Source organism: Hibiscus syriacus, unplaced genomic scaffold (assembly GCF_006381635.1).
Source record: "Hibiscus syriacus cultivar Baekdansim isolate YM2019G1 unplaced genomic scaffold, ASM638163v2 tig00110528_pilon, whole genome shotgun sequence".
NCBI classification, from domain to species: domain Eukaryota; kingdom Viridiplantae; phylum Streptophyta; class Magnoliopsida; order Malvales; family Malvaceae; genus Hibiscus; species Hibiscus syriacus.
Window position 1 is genome coordinate 2266268 of NW_024062770.1, and position 19951 is coordinate 2286218.

Sequence of the window (19951 nt, forward strand, 5' to 3'; positions counted from 1 at the left end):
TCTGAAGCTTACATTTGGGTCCCCCAACTTTTAAAATTTATAATACAGTCCCCAACATTTAGTCCTTTTGTAATATGGTCCCATCGTAACCGTCCGTTTGCAATATGGTCCCAACTTAACCGTCTGTTTGACTCCGTTAAACTGCCGATAGAACAAGATGACATGGAAGTGAGATTACCGTTTGCATCTATGAAAATTAGGGTAAATTATATAAATGATCACTGAACTTGATAATTTGTGTAGTTTACCCAAACAATCAAAAGAATATTACTGAAACAGCATCGTATAACATTCGGGAAAAGGTAAATGGGTTTTAAACTCAAATCAACGATAAGTCAATGAAATATTTTTTCCAAAATGCAGTTTAGGTTTATTTTGGGTTTTTTAGGGTTTGGATTATTTTTAAGAGTATTGATTGTTGGTGGATTAAAATGAGGGAGAAAAGGAGTCGATCGAAGGCTTGTTCAACTATGTTAAATGGTAAGTGATATGATCTCGATTATGAGTGTCAAATCATATATATGATTGGCCGATCGTGATTCTAGTAAGAAATTGAATTGCTTGCTTTGAACGGAAGATGATGGAAGTTGTAGTTTGAATGTAATGAAAGTATGGCGAAGGTATGGGTTGGTAATGGCGTGAAATACGAAAGATGGTTTGAAAAGAAAATGAATTGTGACCCTCTAACTATATGGAGTTAGGAACCAACAATATAAATAGATGGAATTGAAGTGGAAGTAGATGGAACATGACCCACTAGCTATAGATGAGCTAGGAACCAACGCTATAATAAAAGGAAATGGATGAAGACAACAAGACTATCTTGAAGTCGATAAAGTTCTACAAGAGAACAAGAATGAAAGCAACCTCTCAAAGATGTTTTATATATTCAAAAATTTCTTAAATGTTATGGATGTGCCTATTTATAGTGTTGATAGACAACATATGAAAAGTTTTTACAATTAAAATAAAACAATCACCAAAATTCAATTGAATTCAATTAAATGACTTGTCATTCTTCTTATCCTTTGATGGCTGGCCATGTAGATTGAAAATGGATGAATTAAGCTTTAATTTGAGATAATTCCAGCCTGAAATTTGTCCAAAAAGGAGGGGTGACTCTTGGGCTGCCTTGCTTTGCTTGCAAATGGAAAAAAAGAGGTTAAATGAAGTCATAGGATGAATGTGGACATCCTACATGTCCAAATCAGCTTTTCTCTTCAAATTCCTTGCTTATTTTATCACTTAATTTGGTGGCTAAATGAAATAAAATCAGCCTTCATTGCTTGCTCCCTTGAAGAATATGATCAGCCTTTAAAAGATGATAAAGGCCTTGAATTCTAAGTTTTGAATGATGGTTATTGCATTTCCCCTTGCTTGAACATGAATGACCTTCAATGGGTGATAACATCAACCTTGAATGCCTTGAATTGGTGAATTAAGATGGCCATCAATTGCTTGTCTCTTGGTAGAAGATGAAAGGAATCTTCCTTGGCTCAAACTCATCCAAATCATCCTTGTATAAAATTCCCGTAATGAAATTTCCAACCTGCACTGTCTTCAGTAAATCGATCATATCTCAAGCTCCCGTTATCAGATTGAGGTGATTCAAAAGGCGTTGTAAAGCTAAGAGATAGATGAATAATGTCCAATTGATGTAAAGACCTAGAAATGTATGTATTGTATCTAGAATTAGAATACATTCTGGCTGATATTCTTGCATCTGTTGAAACCGTTCAACATCACTCATGCACCTAAACACAAAGGTGAACTTTATTCAATCTTTAATTGAAAACATGAATTAAACAATTAAGCTTTAGTTTAATAAATGAACTAGTTTGATGAATGAACTAGTTTGATGAATGAACTAGTTTGATGAATGAACTAGTTTAATTAATGAACTAACTTTTTTCAATGAACTAGATGCTTTAAATGCAATACATGCTTAAATGAACAACACACTTATTAAATGCAATGAATGTCATGCAACTAATAAAACTCATGCAAATTTATGAAATGAATGTTATCATATGATAAGCATATCCTAAGAGGTAAATACAAACATATGATAAAATATAGTGCATAAATGAACAGGTATAGGATGAAGTAAGGTAGAACTCCCTTTGAATCAGCCTTGGTGAAATTCAATGATTTAATCAGATCAAAACAAAAGTTAGGGTTGATTGGGATCACATTAGTAAGTTTTTCTTTTTGATGTATTTCAAAATTTCTTTGATGTTTTGATTATAAATGACGTATAATATGTTTTTTAAATTTATATATTTAAGTTTAAATCTTGGTTAACATGAAAATTTTTAGTGAAAATATATTCGGTGAATTTTTTTTTTTGAATTTTTTTGATGTTTTGATTGAGTTGTATTCAGTGAAAGTTGATTGTTACTGTTCGATTGAGTTCATGTGCAATTGAATGGTGGGGTATACATGTGCAAATGATGCCAATTTCATTTGAAAATTGATTGTTACTACTATGAAAATTTATAGATTTAAGTTCATGTGTTAGGCATTTTTTATTTTGGATTTATAGGTGGGGTATGCATGTGTAAATGACGTTTGATGGTATTGGATACTGAGTTCTAATTTCTAATTGTTTTTTCATATTGTGTTGCATGTGTATTGGGTACTGAGTTTGAATAAAATATTGTAAACATTGATGTTATTTAAATATTGGTTGTTGGGACTTAAATGTGAAACATTTTTTTCATGTTTGTTGTTTGGTTGTTAGAACTTTTAGGGAGTTGTGTTACATATTGTGTTAGAACTTTTCATGAATAAAATATTTTGCATACTTTTTTGTTCTCATTATGAATTGAACTTATGTTCCTTTTCTTTTTACGTGTCTTAGTCCTATTATGCATATTGTTTTATTTTCTTTTTTAGTTTAACTTACGTTTTTTTTCATTTTACTTCTACTTGTCAGAAACTATTGACAATGAAACATCATAATCTGAAGGTTCTGATTATTGGCCATCTGAGCATGAAAGGTATGAATCTGACTTTGTGGATAGTGAAAATGATGTGTATGATACAACTGAAGAAGATGGCGTAATATTTGTGACTAGTAGTGTACAAGAGAACCTAGGATGTAGGCCTAATCATACTGCTTTCAATGGTGTTTTTTCTGATAGTGATAATGATGCAGAGTCATTGCATAGTGCTTCTTCTTATGATAACAGTGATCCTAGTAAAAAAACAAAGATTTCCTGAGTTTAATACTGAGAAAGATATGGCATGCCCTAGTTTAAAGAAAAACATCATATTTACAACTAAAGAAATCTTAAGAGATACAATTAGGAAGTATGGAAGGTTTGAAAGGTTTAACATGTCATTTAAGAAGAATGATAATCAAAGAGTGCAGGTTGTGTGTAATAGAGGGAGTTGTTCTTGGGTATTATGGGCATCTAAGTTAAAACATAAGGATCCTAATGATGACACATGGAAGATTAAGACAATTAATGATGAACATAATTGTCAAATAGGCATAAGAAATCAAAGGTTGATATCTGCCAAGTGGATTGCCGAAACATTTTTTTTGAAAAATTTAAGACTGGCCTCAAGTATTCAATTGTCTCACTGCAACAAGATATTAGAGAAGCTTATGGAACTTATGTGTGCTTAGCAAAATGTTCTAGGGCTAGGAAATTAGCTGTAGAAAAAGTCTTAGGTTATTTTACATAACAATATAGCAAAATATATGAATACCTATGATAAGTGAGACACTCAAATCCTGGCACAACCACAATATGTAAGTTAGACAACAGACTCTTTGTTAGGTTGTACATGTGTTTGCAGGGTTGCAATCTAGGGTTTAAGAATCACTGTAGACTCTTCATTTCTCTTGATGGATGCTTTCTGAAGGGTTATTACCAGGGTTACATATTGACTGCTCTGGAATTGATGCAAATGATTGCATTTATCCCATAACAATGGCAGCTGTGGAATCTGAAAATCGTGATAGTTGGCAATGGTTCCTGCAATTATTGGGAGAAAACTTGGACATAGTCAACTCTCATCATGCCACATTTATGTCTGATAAACAAAAGGTAAACGTTTATCATTTATTTGTTATTTATTGATTGTATACTTGTTTTTTATTTGCTATTTATGGCTCTTGATATTTATTGGTTGTATTGGTTTTAAAATGTGGTAGGGACTTGTTGACTCAATTCTGGAATTGTATCCTAATGCTGAACACAAAACTTGTGTTAGGCATTTATACTCAAATTTTAAGAATATGGAGGGCTATAAAGGAAAAGCATTAAAAGATTCTTTGTGGAAAGCTGTAAGGGCAACTACTATGAGGGATTTTGATAGAGCCATATCAGAAATAAGAGGGATGCCAGAGGATACTTGTAACTGGTTAAGGTTAAAGGATGCTGCCATGTGGTCTAAATATCATTTTTCCACAAGGTCAAAATGTGACCTCTTATTAAACAACTTTTCAGAATGTTTCAATAAGGTATATATAATTTCAAAATTTATTTACTGTAAATTCAATGTTATTTTGATCTTACTAATGTCTTTTGACCCTTTTATATTACAAGATGATTCTGGAGGCAAGGGACAAGCCCATCTTGACCATGATGGAGATTATTCGTATGAAGATGATGCATAGAATTTCTAAAAATGGAGAAGATATTTGAAGTCTTCTGGTTTACTGTGTCCTAAAATTCAAAAGAAGGTCGATACATTAATTGGGCAAGTTATTAGGTGTTGGCCATCACACGCTGGGGGTTTAAGATATAAGTTGCATATGGTCCATCTGACCAAAATGTTGTGGATCTAGAAGTTAGAGATTGTTCTTGTAGGAAATAGGGTCTTACAGGTATTACTTTATGTTTTTCAGACTTTAATTACTTGCTATTTATTTGTTGTTTATTTTTTATTTTAGTTGTTGTTTATTTGTTATTTATTTGCTGTGAATTCAATATTATTGGATGTTATGTCTGTTTATTGGATGTTTAGTTGCTATGTTAGAATTTACTTGATGTACTGGAATGGATCTAGAATTGAGTTGTTGTTTAGTTGTTTTCTTACAATTTATGTCTTTTTATTGGTTGTTTTGATGGTATTTGATATTTATGTTAGGGTCATATTGTGTACATGATGTTTGATGGTGTTGGATATTTATGTTTCTCAACAGGAATCCCATGTGCACATGTTGTCTCAGTGATGTTATTGATTCAAGAGAGGCCAGAGAACTATGTTGACAATTGCTACCATAGGTCAACTCAAATTCAGTTGTATTCTGACTTTATCTACCCTATCCGAGGAGTCAATCAGTGGGAACCAGACCCATCAATGGAGATAATACTTCCTCCAATTCAGAGGAGGCCATCTGGTAGGCCTAAAAACAAAGGAAAAAGGCTGCTGATGAACAACAAAGTGGTCCTAGTAGGGGGGAAATGACCCTAGAAATTAAGTACAAGAAATGTGGTAAAGCAGGCCACAACATAAGGACATGTAGAGGTCAGGTCAGAGGTAATTCTAGGCTTAACACACCGCTTCCTTCAGCAACAACACATCCAACAACCTCAATTGGTCCACTTCCAAGGTTTCCATTATCTTCAATAACTCCACCTTTCACTCTATATCCATCAACTGCCAGAGTACCAAAATTATCGGTCAATATTTAATTCTCCTCAATCTCTATTATTTCCTTTAACTAATAACTATCACATATTGGATTTTACAGTTTAGGAGGCCTTCTACAGCAACTACCCAAGTGCCACTTCCCACCACCTCAATGACCAAGTATATATCAACATCTGATCAAAGGAAGAAGATTGAAAGGGCTGCAGGAGGACAAATCCCACCACCTCAACAACAACCAACTTCATACCATGTTGTTAGATGGATGTTGCAAACACTGAAAATACAGTGATTCATGATTCACAAGAATCAATTTCCAGTTTCAAACCAAAGAATGTTGATGGATGTTGTCAATAGCTTAAATATGTGTTGCTGGATGTGAACTGCTATATTTTGTGTTGATAGATGTTACCTGTCATCTTTTGTCATTTTTTGTGTTGATGAATGTAAAGTGCCATCTTTAGTGTCATTTTTTGTATATGGCTTAGTGACTTAGTCAATATGGTATGGTTACCAAAACCATATACCACGATATATGGTCATTTTTATGATATGGTTGTCAAACCATATACCATTATATATGGTGACATTTGAATGTAAATTGATGCAAATGATAATAGAAACAATATTACATTTTGTTATTAAAATTTTTCCATTTTGTTCTTCGGGATGTTTAATCAATGCATATTGTTATTCAAAATTGATATAAACAGTTAAACAAACCTCAAATTTATATTGAAGTAAACACTGTCAAATAGTAAATTCATGTTCAAAATTCAAAAATACCTCAATTTCATTCTAAACCCCAAATTCTAAAACAATTCAATTACATTCTAAACCTTAAATTCAAGTATTTTAGAATTTGGGGTTTAGAATATAATTGAATTATTTTGGAATTTGGGGTTTAGAATAAAATTGAGGAATGTTTTGTAAGTTTTAAAAGTTGGGGGACCTAAATGTAAGATCCTAAAAAGTTCAATGACCATTTATATAATTTACCCTAATTTTGATAGCTGCAAACAGTGATCTCACTACCATGTCATCTTCTTCTAACAGTAGTGTAACGACGTCAAACGGCCGGTTACATCGGGGACCATATTGCAAACAGACTAAATGTTGGGGATTGTATTGCAAGTTTTAAAAGTTGGAGGACCTAAATGCAAGCTTCAGAAAAGTTTAGTACCATTTACTATACTTTACCCTAAAATTAATAGTCGAGACAATAAATTGTAATTTATTCTATAATAATATTCAAAACGATTATACAATTATGATAAATTATTAAGGGTGTTCAAAATTGAGTACCTGAATTTTTTGGCAGTCGAAATATCGAGTACTCGATTTTTGGGATAGTATATTTATCGGTTCGTGTCCTGGACTGTTAAGATCGAATACTTGTTATTCAGATATCCATAAAACTCGGGTAACTATATTTTCGAGTCACAGGTGCCTGATTAATTTTATTTTATTTTATTTTTTAATTAAAATTTTCTTTTAAATTCACATATAAAACACATAAAATATATAATTTCATAACACATTTATGAAAAATAAGTGATTTAAAGCCAGTTTTGAGGATAAATATTTAGATTATATTAAAGTTATTTACAAAAGAAAACATAAAACTATAAATATCGATTGCTATTTTTTCTTCGAATCTCAATTTACAAATTAATTTTTTTTAAAATCCAAAACTTAAAAGTACATAATAGAAACCTATAAAGAATATTTAATTTCAAAGTAAAATATCAACAAACCTAAAATAAAAGTATAATTAAAATCTAAAAAATACATGTATGTAAATAATATCAGGTAGAGTCGAGTACCCGGTTATAAAAAATTTTAGCCCAAACCCGATCCAATTATATTGGAAAATCAAGGGTCAACTAACCAATCCGATCGGATACATTTTTTTAGAGAACTATTCGATTTTTTTTTTGGATTCAAATCGACAGATCAACAGATCGAATCAATTGGATCAAATATTTTCTAAAAACCCTTAAAATTTATAAAATATTGTTTGATTTAACATATTTATTTCTTTTTTATTCTTGTTAAGCAAGAAGCAGTAAATGACGAGTTCATTTCTTAAATTAATAAATAATAAATTTAATTTTTAAAATTTATGCACGAATCAATCGATCTCAAAGAGTTTTTATTGTCAAAAGATTGAGAATATTTAGAACATATACTATTACTTGTAATAATTTTAGATTAATAAAAAATTTAGAATTTATATATTATATTAATGTTAGTCCTTTGGATTAACCAAAAATTTGATGCGGAACCAATCGAAAAATAGAAAGATTTACACAATGATTTAAAGTGATTTAACTTTTAAATCAAGTCTGCATTCAATATCTTAGAATCTACATTAAAGAATTCTCAAATCCACTAGATTTTCTTATCTTTAAGGACAAAGAGTAACCTTATAATCACTTCAAAAATTTATACCTAAAATCTTGAATACACACTCTCTCAAAAAATAATTAAAAAAGAAACAAACAAATAGAAAACATCATTGTAGACTCTCATTTTCATCTAGGACTTAACAAAGTCTTTTGATTTTCTAATTCTAAACCTTTGATTTTATTTGAATTTATTTTGACCATTTTTTAATTCTTTCGAGTGAAGGTTGATATTAATAAATATTTAATAATAAAAAATAAATAGATAAGACTCAATTAATTATATATAACCGTATATACTTAAATACTAATTAAATATTAATACTTTTATTTATTTTTTGGCTATACAACGTTACAAATCAAAGTCTTACAACCTAGTATTAGCCCAAATCCAAGCAGTCCAATTACAAGTGGATCCAATTGGCCCAAATATTTAGGGTTTTCTAAAATACTAGGGAGCTAGACATTCCAACACTATCAAGAAGTCATCTAGAAGAATGATACTAAACGTTGGATTTAGCTACTGATCCAACAGCCCATATGCTTGGGTTTGTATATAGAAGCCCTAATCTGCTTCAGTAAGCCATCATTCTCATTGTTTTGACCATTGCCACCATCGTCGTTACAACGTCATCATATACCTTGGTTCCCAAAAACCAGGCGTGTATCTTTATGTGAAGGCCCCCGCCTACGCCAGCGACCAATGAAGATCTCCACATACACAAATCATGTGAAGGTCCATCCTCTGCCATCATCAGCAAATTCGTTGCTGTAGAGACCCCTGTTTTGGCAAGCTTTCGCCTTCATTTTAAGTACGAATAAAATTTTGACAAGGTTCCCTCGTGTGATTATAAAACGAAAGAAAAATCATTATGAGGATGATGTTTTTATCAACAAAAAAAATCAAGAACTATTTTAAAAAGGGGAGGATTTTGGAAAGGGAAAATCAAGAGAAAACAATAAAAAAGAGGAAGAACAATAACCAAAAAAAAAATATTTTCATAACAAAAAAAGGAAACAAGTTTCCTTTCTTTGATTCTGTCGTCTTTTGTCTTGGATTGTGAAGACACCTAATTTCATCCGCCTTAATTAATATTATTATATTATATAATATTATAAATTATGTTGTATAATATATATATTTACAATTTAATATGTTTATGTACAGGCCCAAATAAATGATGCATTCAGTAGCCCAATACATCAGTAGCCCGCTGCAAGCCCAACCTACGCGACCCAGTGACCCAGTGAGTAACCCAAGCAGTAACCAAGACCCGCAAATCTTACCCGAACTGGCTCTACGACCCGTTGCAAATTAGGGTTTGTGTGGAAACCCTAACTGCACACCTTACTCCAGCACCGTTTTCCCCTTCAACAAGGACTCCCCACGCAGCACGAACCCAAACAGCCGAAGCCCTCGGTCAACCACCCAAACAGTTCGGCGCAAGAATCTCGATCATCACCAACAACCAACATCAGTGTTTTACTCAGATTAAAACACTAAAAATATACTTGTATTTTCACTATAAATAAGTGTAACATCCATTTGAATCACACACACATATATCACAAGATAGATACAAAACATGTAGAGAAATACCAAAGCAACCAAATCGTTTGTAAAGTGTTTTCGAAAGAGAAATAAAAGAAAGGAACAATTTTTTACCTTTTCGTTCGATATTAGCCCGTGCATGTTATTGTTTTTGACTCGTTTTAACAAGTAAGGGGTTCGGCCGATGATCGGGGTGGGGTTATTTTTGAACTTCCTTTGTAGATCTACTCCTCCCGAGGCCATTTTGAAAAAAAACAAGTTTGGCTTTCGAAGAGAGGGGAAGGAAGGCTCTCGGAAAAATAAAAAAATTTAAGTTTCACCGCCGATGACCGGCTGCCAGCGAGACGGCGGTATGGCTGAATTTTGGAAAACACAGCGGCGTGTTTATCAACCTGATGAACATACATGAACACTTCAGAGGTTTTAAAACATTTATTTTTGATTCATTTTAGCAAATGTGGAAATAATAGGAAGTCTTTGTAGGAAATGGGTTATATATTCGACCCGAGGACCCCATTCAGATCCCCAGGGTCCGCGTGCTTCTGAAGCGGGTGGATGGATAATTTCAGTTTCGGTCCCCCCTTTATTATGCTTTAATTTGCCCCAAAAATCGACGTTTATCTCGAAATGTCTTTAATTTTGGCCACCTAATTTGTTTTCTTCTCAATTTAGTCCTTGATATTCATGTTCTAATTATTATTATTCTATTTATTTATTTAATTTTATTTATATGTATATATTTTCTTTATTATTCAACTTATTTATTTGTTTGTTTTTTTATTTTTTATTTATACTTCTTTTTAGAATGAATATATATATATATATATATATGTTATTTTTAATAATATAATATACACTTATATTTTACCTTTTTTCTACCCTTTTTTTATTATATATAGTTATATATTATTTTGACAATATTTTTATTTGATTCATTTTTTATTGTTATCTTTTAATTTATTTTATTTTATTTTGATTTTCTTTTTCTTTTTCTTTATTTTTATCTTTATTTACTTTTCTTATATTTGTTTTATTTTTTTCCTTCCTTATTTTATCTTCTTAATTTTCATTTGTCTTTTATATTTTCTATATTTTAAATTTCTTTATTTATTTATTTTTACATTTTTATCTAACACATTCTTTGATTTTTTTTAAGAGCACACTTTAAACTATCAGAGGTAAGTAATCTGGATCGTTATTTTACCTTTTAATTTAAGCTTTCAATTTTCTTAATTAAAGACAACTGGAAATTACGTACTATCGAAAGGGCAATTCAAGGGTGTTAATCCTTCCTTGACTGTAACTGGCTCCCGGATCCGACATATCTTTGGTAAAACGCAGATCAGGTAAGCAATAAGGTATCCAATCTACCCATTTGTTTTAAAATAAAAGATCGGTGGCGACTCCAATTTGTTTAATCCAAGTCGAAGCCCAATTTCGAGTTCAACCGAAAAAATGGTTCCGACAGCTTGGCGACTCCACTAGGGACAGGTAAGTGAGTTAGGCTAAGGTAATTTCCAGTTGTCTTTTTAACGAAAATGGTAAGTTTAAATTTTAGGGTAACATTTCGATCTTTATTGCTTACTTTTGATTATATTTTCGAGTAAATAGTTGTACTAACCGTTTTATAATGATTTCAGCCTTCCAAACTTGTTTTTTCCTCTAAGGCTCTAAACCTGAGCTCCAAACCCATTTTTAAGTGGGAGTGAAACGACGCTGTCGTGAGAATTTATTCTCCATATGAGCCTAGCAAGTAACCTTCGGGATTCATATACCTTATGCTTTCGTGTGAATTTATTCTCCGTATGGGAATAAGGGAATGTTTCATCTCGAGTTTAACTTAGTCCACACAAGCTTGTAATGAGCTTAGGTCTAAGGGTCTGGCAGGCCTAAGGGGGCACCGACAAGGAGAACTTGGGTACCTTTTTTTAGAACCTAAACCGAGAGACTGTAAGAGTTAGAACCAACCCCAAAACCTCATTCCAAACCCTAGGCTATCTTGAGTTATTTCCTGCTTTACTTTCTGTTCAAAACATGTCAACTAGAAATTTATGCGGTTAAGACTTGTTTAAAATCAACTTGTGGGGGATAGAGATCATGTCCAGGTAGGAATAATAGTCATGTGGGGTAGATATCAAGTAGGGTAGGACTTTTATTTTCATGATTGTTTTGATTATTATTCTTACCTCACTAACTGTTTTCTTTTTTGTTCTCTTTCATTTTCATCACTTGCATCATTCAAAAGAGGTGTTGATCCACCAAAAACGTGTTCGTTAAACGAAAATAATCTGTATTAATTGACAAAGGGGTTATAATACAAGAGATGAAAAGCTCACAAGTCCAGCTATGGTCAAAGAATACTTAGGATGGACCGAGATTTATACTGTACACGGCAAAAGTTGACTTTTCGAGCTGGCAAAGGTTGTAGGGGCAAGACAAAAAATTGACTTGGAAAATCCCTTCAAAGATAACAAGAACACGATGGCAAAGCGATAGCTGAAACTGGAGGCCATTGTTGACAAATTCAAGATAAACTTTGGATAGTTCCTATCGATGGAGAGCTCCAATGGCGTTGTCGTTAGGAACAAGCTAAGAGATGCATTCATTCAAGACGTTTTAGAGCAAGCAGCTCGTCACTTGCACAGTTTAGCCTGAGAAGCCAGGACGGTTTGACAGGGCATTCAACCGATTACAAAGGCGGAAGATGAATCAACCAGTCCGAAGCTGTTCAGTGGTCTATACCTTTAAAATGTTTTTTTGTCTCTTAAGACGTAACACTTTTGTCCCCAACAAGGATTATTTATAATAACAGACACATTTTTGGATCAATGTCTCAAGCATTTCGTGCATTATGAATTTAGACATATTTTGCATTTTTTTTTATTTTCATTTTCATTTTCATTTCTTTACATTCGCATTAACTAAAAGAAGCATGCCTCATCAAAAGGAACAAATACTGGATACACCACCTCAAGCGTTGGACACACCTCATCCGCATAACACCCGCTTGAAAAAGAAGAAGATGGAAACAAGAATCACTCAGATCGAGGAGAATATGTTGAAGCTCCAATGAGATTTGGAAGACAAGATAAACCAGAGTAGTCAAAATACTCTGGATACAATCACAAAGAATTAAGAGTCCTTGGTTGATTAGATTATTGCCAAGTTAGTCGGCCTACAACAGACCAGTGCACCTGGGGCAGGTTCACCGGATGGGGTAACTATACCACCTACCCCGCAAGTGGTTATCTCACTTGGAATCTTACCGAAACTTCAAGGGGACTCATCCCTCCAAAAAAAAAGACCTCATCTACTGTAGAGATACAGAATGTTGTATTTAAACCTAAGAACAATCCGAGTTATTACCATGTATCGGATTTGTACGAATATGACAAAGCGAAGAACATGGAGGAGAAAATCAAGCAATTGGAGGACCAAATGAAGGTAGTTAAAGGAGACCATGACTACCATGGAGTCAATGCATCGGAACTCAGTTTAGTCACGGATTTAGTTCTTCCTCTGAAATTTAAGTCCCCCAGAATTTGAGAAGTTCGATGGAAATAGCTGCCTATCCGTTCACATTACCATGTTCTGCCGAAAGATGACAAGATATGGAGAAAATGACAAACTCCTGATCCACTTCTTCCAGGAGAGTCTTTCGGGCTCTGACATCCGGTGGTACAATCAGCTAAGCTAACCCCATATCAAAACTTGGAAGAATTTAGCCAAGTTATTTCTGGAACAATACAAGCATGTCAACGATATGAAGCCAGATCGAGTTATACTATAAAACATGGAAAAGAAGGCTTTATACTTTGGACACCTGGTTGCAATCACATCAGAAAACTTTTCAGACTTAGTTATGGCCGGAGAGATGATCGTGTCGGCCATAAAGCAAGGAAAAATTAAGGATTAGGAGGCCAGTAAGAAACCTCCTATGAGGGAGAGGGAGAGGGATAGAGAGATTAACAATGTCAACCACGTTAATAAAGGTGTTACAATCTATAGCCCAAAATCAAACTGCAGTTGTGCAGTCAGGTACTTCTAGACAAGATTCCAGAGAACGTAGAAGGGAAAGGGAACATTTCAACCCTATTCCCATGACCTACAAAGATCTTTACCAATAACTTTTTTGACGCCCACGTAGTGTCACCATATCTGGTGGAACCGATGAAGCCCCCATACCCTAAGTGGTAAGATGAGAATGCTCATTGTGAATATCACGACGGTGTCCTGGGGCATACTATTGAGAACTGTTACACATTCAAGAGAATCATGCAGAAGATTCGTGACAAGAGCCGGATCGACTTCAACAACTCGGGGGCATCCAAGTGAGGAGGAAGATTATTTCATCATTTGCAACACTTTGTTTGAATTTTTTTTCATCATTTCTCAAGTTTTTGTAAAGACATTTAAATAAATTTATGTCAGTTTAAAGATGGCGAGAAATAAATCAAATTTGCAAATGTGCGATTCTTTGAATATTGAAGGAATTAAAAAACTCTGTAAATGGTTCAGAGTTGTAGATCTTTGTCAAAGTAACATGATAAAACAAGGACTTTGACTTTACTCAAGAAGATATGCTCAAACAACGTACCATTCTCTTGCAGATAACCAATGTAGCCTTTCCTTCTCATAAGGGAACAAAAAAAAAGGCTTGGTATTTAGATGTGTATAGGTGTGGACAACATGGGGCATCCTTTTGCATATGGCATTACTATATTTTTTGTTTAAGACGTTCAGTGATGATAATGATCTTCATAGATGGAATAATCAAGTAATCAAATCTAGTTTAGGTCAGTTGTTGGGAAATTGAACTCTAAAGATGAGATTCCTTGACTTTCAAAAACACCTAGACTATAACAGGTTCTTCTTGACAAACTTAGAAATTAGACCCTTATACCCAGATTATAATATTATATACATACAATAAAGCTTGAGCTGTCCCTATAAAGCAATTGGTTAAACACCCCGAATTTATGGATAAGATTCAACTAGCCTGACAAAGGTGATTATAATATACAATAAAGCTTGAGTTATCCCTCTAGAGCAATTGGTTAAACGCCCCGGCTTTATGGATAATATTCAGCTAGCCTGATAAAGGCGATTATAATATCTGTACAATGATATTGAGTTATCCCTCTAGAGCAATTGGTTAAACACCCTGGCTTTATGGATCAAGCTAGTTAAACAATGGCCAACTAAATAAGGAGTTTCGGTAAAAATGGACTAAGGGAGTTAAGGAACACCTATTATAGTCAATTTCACACGAGCACTCAAGAAGTTCATTTTTAGACCGATATTTCTGCACTACTTTTGTTAGAGGAGCTTACAAAACTTGAACAAATGGAAGATTTCAGAGAACCGAAATAGAAGGTCTAGTAATTGATAATGCTAGTTGCGTCATTTTGTCCGCATCCAATTAAAATGCCAAGCCAAAAAAAAGCATGTTGCAATGACCGAAAAAGTGACATTTTTTTATGGTTGAAACTTTAGGTCAACCTAAAGCCAACTCATTCACTTGAATATTTGTCAAAGAGCTATAAATCTGAAAGCATTAAAAGAGCTATTGATTATTTTGATATTCTTTGAACTCATGTTTATAATTTGATTCAGTTTGAGTGTGAGCCTGGATTAAGGGGCAATGTTTTACAAAATTCTTTTATTTTCATATCCTTTTTTCCCTCCTTAATAAGAGAAAAAACATTTTCAAACAAGACAATCTCAAATGTGAAAAGTCTTCAAAGCTATTGAGGCTCATTTTGCCTCTATTAAAGAAAGAATGAACAATGCTCTTGAAAACAATCAGTTCGAGAGACCAGATAGAATTGTGACATCGTCAACATCCTGAAAAGAAAATGGGGCATGGTCGATTCCAAGGAAAAGAGCAGAAGAAAAAAATGAGGCTCCATCCAAGAGATAAAACAAAATTAATTCATGTTGCATATGTATTTTACACATACCTAAGAGCATTGCATCCACAACATCACATATATGCATAAATTTGCAGGTACTAGCTAGAGTCAATTTCAACTTCACAGCGAAGGATATTGGACTCAAAGCTACACCATTCACTCGAGATTGGATTTCAACTTCATAACGAAGGATATCCAACTCAAAACCAACTTACTCTAGATTGGATTTCAACTTCACGACGAAGGATATCCCATTCCAGGCTCAACTTTACAACGAAGGGCCATCCACAATTTCAACTTCACAACGAAGGATATCGTGTCTGCCAGCAACATATAATACTTGGATTTCAACTTCACAACGAAGGATATTCAAGTCAAGGCTCAACTTCACGACGAAGGGGCCATCCACTATTTCAACTCCACGACGGAGGATATCGTACCCACAAATCCACGATTTCAACTCCATGACAGAGGATATCATGCCCACGTCCACTATTTCAACTTCACGATGAAGGATATCATGCCAACTCTATATTGGATTTCAACTTCACGACGAAGGATATCCAATTCAAAGCTCAAATTCACAACGAATGGGCTTCCCAGTTTCATTCAGAGCCAATTTCAACTTCACGGTGAAGGATATTAGACGCAAAATAATACAACTTACAACACTTGGATTTCAACTTCACGACGAATGATATCCAGTTTAAGGCTCAACTTCACGACGAAGGGGCCACCCACGATTTCAACTTCATGAGGAAGGATATCATGTTCTCAAGTAGCATTGGATTTCAACTTCACAACGAAGGATATCCAATTCAAAGCTCAACTTCACAGCGAAGGGGATTCCCAGTTTCATTCAGAGCCAATTTCAACTTCACGGCGAAGGATAATGGACTCGAAACAACACAACTTACATTGGATTTCAACTTCACGAAGAAGGATATCCAATTTAAGGCTCAACTTCATGACGAAGGGGCCATATATGATTCAAACTTCACAACGAAGGGTATCGTACCCCAACAGATTGACCCAACTTCACGACGAAGGAGTATTCTGTAACACAACAACACTAAAGTCTTCAAGACAAGTTTCACCTTCATGACGAAATATCTTGGGCTTGAAGACGATCCTGGAGCTACTTTCTAATACTCTGAGTTCGATTTCAACTTCACGACGAAGGATTTTGTGCTCAGAATTTTTTCAGTTTCGACTCAACCTCACAACGAGGGAGTCATTTCGTGATTTAAATTGGCAGACCAACCTTAATATTAGATTTCAACTCTACGACAGAGGATATTATATCTCGCAGAAATTCGTGTCTTTTAATCTTTGCTCTATTTTCGTTACACGATAATAAGCAAAGAGGGGCAGCTGAAGACACCTAATTTCATCTGCCTTAATTAATATTATTATATTATATAATATTATAAATTATGTTATATAATATATATATTTACAACTTAATATGTTTATGTACATGCCCAAATAAATGATGCATTCAACATCCCAATACATCAGTAGCCCGCTGCAAGCCTAACCTACGCGACCCAGTGGGTAACCCGAGCAGTAACCAGGACCCACGAATCATACCCGAACTAGCTTTATGACTTATTGCAAATTAGGGTTTACGTGGAAACCCTAACTGCACGCCTTGCTCCAGTGCCATTTTCCCCTTCAGCAAGGACTCCCCACGCACCACAAACCCAAACAGCCGAAGCTCTCGGTCTACCACCCGAACCATCCGGCGCAAGAATCTCGGCCATTACCAACAACCAACATCAGTGTTTTACTCAAATTAAAACACTAAAAATAGGCTTTTATTTTCACTATAAATAAGTGTAACACCCATTCGAATCAGACACACATATATCACAAGAAAGATACGAAACACGTAGAGAAATACCAAAGAAACCAAATCATTTGTAAAGTGTTTTCGGAAGAGAAATAAAGGAAGGGTACAATTTTTTTACCTTTTCGTTTGATATTAGCCCGTGCATGTTGTTGTTTTTGACTCGTTTTAACAAGTAAGGGGTTCAGTCGAGGATCGGGGAGGGGTTGTTTTCGAACTTCCTTTGTAGATCTACTCCTCCCGAGGCCATTTTCAAAAAAAAAACAAGTTTGGTTTTCGAAGAGAGGGGAAGGAAAGCTCTCGGAAAAATAAAAAAAAATTTAACTTTCGCCGATCTGCCTGATGAACACGCATGAACACTTCAGAGGTTTTAAAACTTTTCTTTTTGATTTATTTTGGCAAATGGGGAAATAACAGGAAGTGTTTGTGGGAAATGGGTTATATATTCGACCCGAGGACCCCATTCGAATCCCCAGGGTCCTCATGTTTCTTAAGCGGGTGGGGGTTAATTTCAGTTTCGGTCCCGCCTTTGTTATGCTTTAATTTTCCCCAAAACCCGACTTTTATCTCGAAATGTCTTTAATTTTGGCCAACTAATTTATTTTCTTAGCAATTTAGTCCTTGATATTCATGTTCTAATTATTATTCTTTTATTTATTTATTTTATTTTATTTATATGTATATATTTTCTTTATTATTCATCTTATTTATTTGTTTATTTTTTTATTTTTTATTTATACTTCTTTTTAGAATGTGTGTATATATATATATGTTATTTTTATTAATATTCTAATATAACTTATATTTTTACATTTTTCTACCATTTTTTTATTTATTATATATATTTATATATTATTTTGACTATATTTTTATTTGATTCATTTTTTATCGTTATATTTTATTTTATTTTTTATTTTTATTTTATTTTTATTTTTTTCTTTATTTACTTTTCTTATCTTTGCTTTATTTTTTTCTTTCCTTATTTTATCTTCTTTATTTTCATTTGTCTTTTATATTTTCTTTATTTTAAATTTATTTATTTATTTATTTATTACCTTTTCATCTAACACATTCTTTGGATTTTTTAAGAGCACATTTTAAATTATCAGAGGTAAGTAATCTAGATCGTTATTTTACCTTTTAATTTAAGCTTTCAATTTTCTTAATTAAAGACAACTGGAAATTATGTAGTACCAAAAGGACAGTTCAAGAGTGCTAATCCTTCCTTTACTGTAACCGACTCTCGGATCCGACATATATTTGGTAAGACGCAAATCATGTAATCAATAAGGTATCCGATCTGCCCATTTGTTTTAACATAAAAGATCGGTGACGACTCCAATTCGTTTAATCCAAGTTGAGGCCCAATTCTGGGTTCAATTGAAAGACGGTTTCGACATATCGTAGTCAAAACCCTCGACCTTCGAAGGTAGCCTCTTTCAAAACTATTTAGATCTAGGGTCGTTGAGGTATTTTAAAGAGACTTAGCGGTTATTTTTTCCAACGCTTAGAATTGTGAGAGAAGTCGAGAAAGGTTGACCTTTTTCCTTCTCTACCATTGATCGGTAGTGACAACGACGACGAAGGTTTTCTCTCAAAGAGATTTGAACTCTCCCACTCTTTTTTTTCCTTAAGCGATGGAGAATGGTTTTTAGGGTTTTGAAAACCCTTAAATGAGGTATATATAAACACCCCTAAATGACACCGTTTTGGCAAAGAGGGAGTTTGCACTTTTTTTCTTTATGAGTTATTCACATGAGAGGTCTCTCATGTTTTGTAAATATGTTTCTTTAGTCACTTAATGGATTTTAAATTTTCAAATTTTGAACTTTAGATTTTTTATACTATTATTTTATCCCATATTTTCTCATTAACATATTTATGTGATTATTTTGATTTTAACCATTAGATAATAAAATGTTTGGTTTAGTAATTAGTTCCTCCCTTTTGAAGAATAATGTATGATTGAGGTTTTAGGATTTAAGTTTTGCTTTTTATTCAATTTAGTTATTTTCCTAATTTAATATAGGGAAGTTTAGGGTTTATTTCACATTAGTCCCTACTGCTTCTTTTTCTTTCTAATTTAGTCCTTAGGCTAGGTTTGCTATTTGTTTTATTTTACCATTGCTTTTTAATTTATTCAAAATGACCCTCATAAGTATATATATATGTAAACCCTTGTAATTACTATTCAAATATTTATTTTGCTATAATAGAATTTTTTATCAGAGATATTAATCTTGTTGTGAGGAAAATCTATGAAGACATCTCCCAACTACAAAGAAAGTGTCTTCAAGGATTTTTCACACAAATTTACCTTTTTTATTCTATTGATTTACATTTTCTAATATTTTATTACACTATTTTAATATTAAAATAAAAGTGTGGTAATAATACTTTGTGAGGGGAATCCACAAAAAAGTCTCCTGACAATAAGGCATGTGTTTTTTTCGAGGATTGTTCCTACAGAGGGATATTTATTATTTTAGATTCAATTATTTTAAATACTACCATAATAATTTATTTTTAGTATAAAAACAAGGAAATTATCATTTGTGTAGAGAATCCCTGAAAAATAGTTCTATTGTCTACAAGGGAAGCACGATTAAAGGTT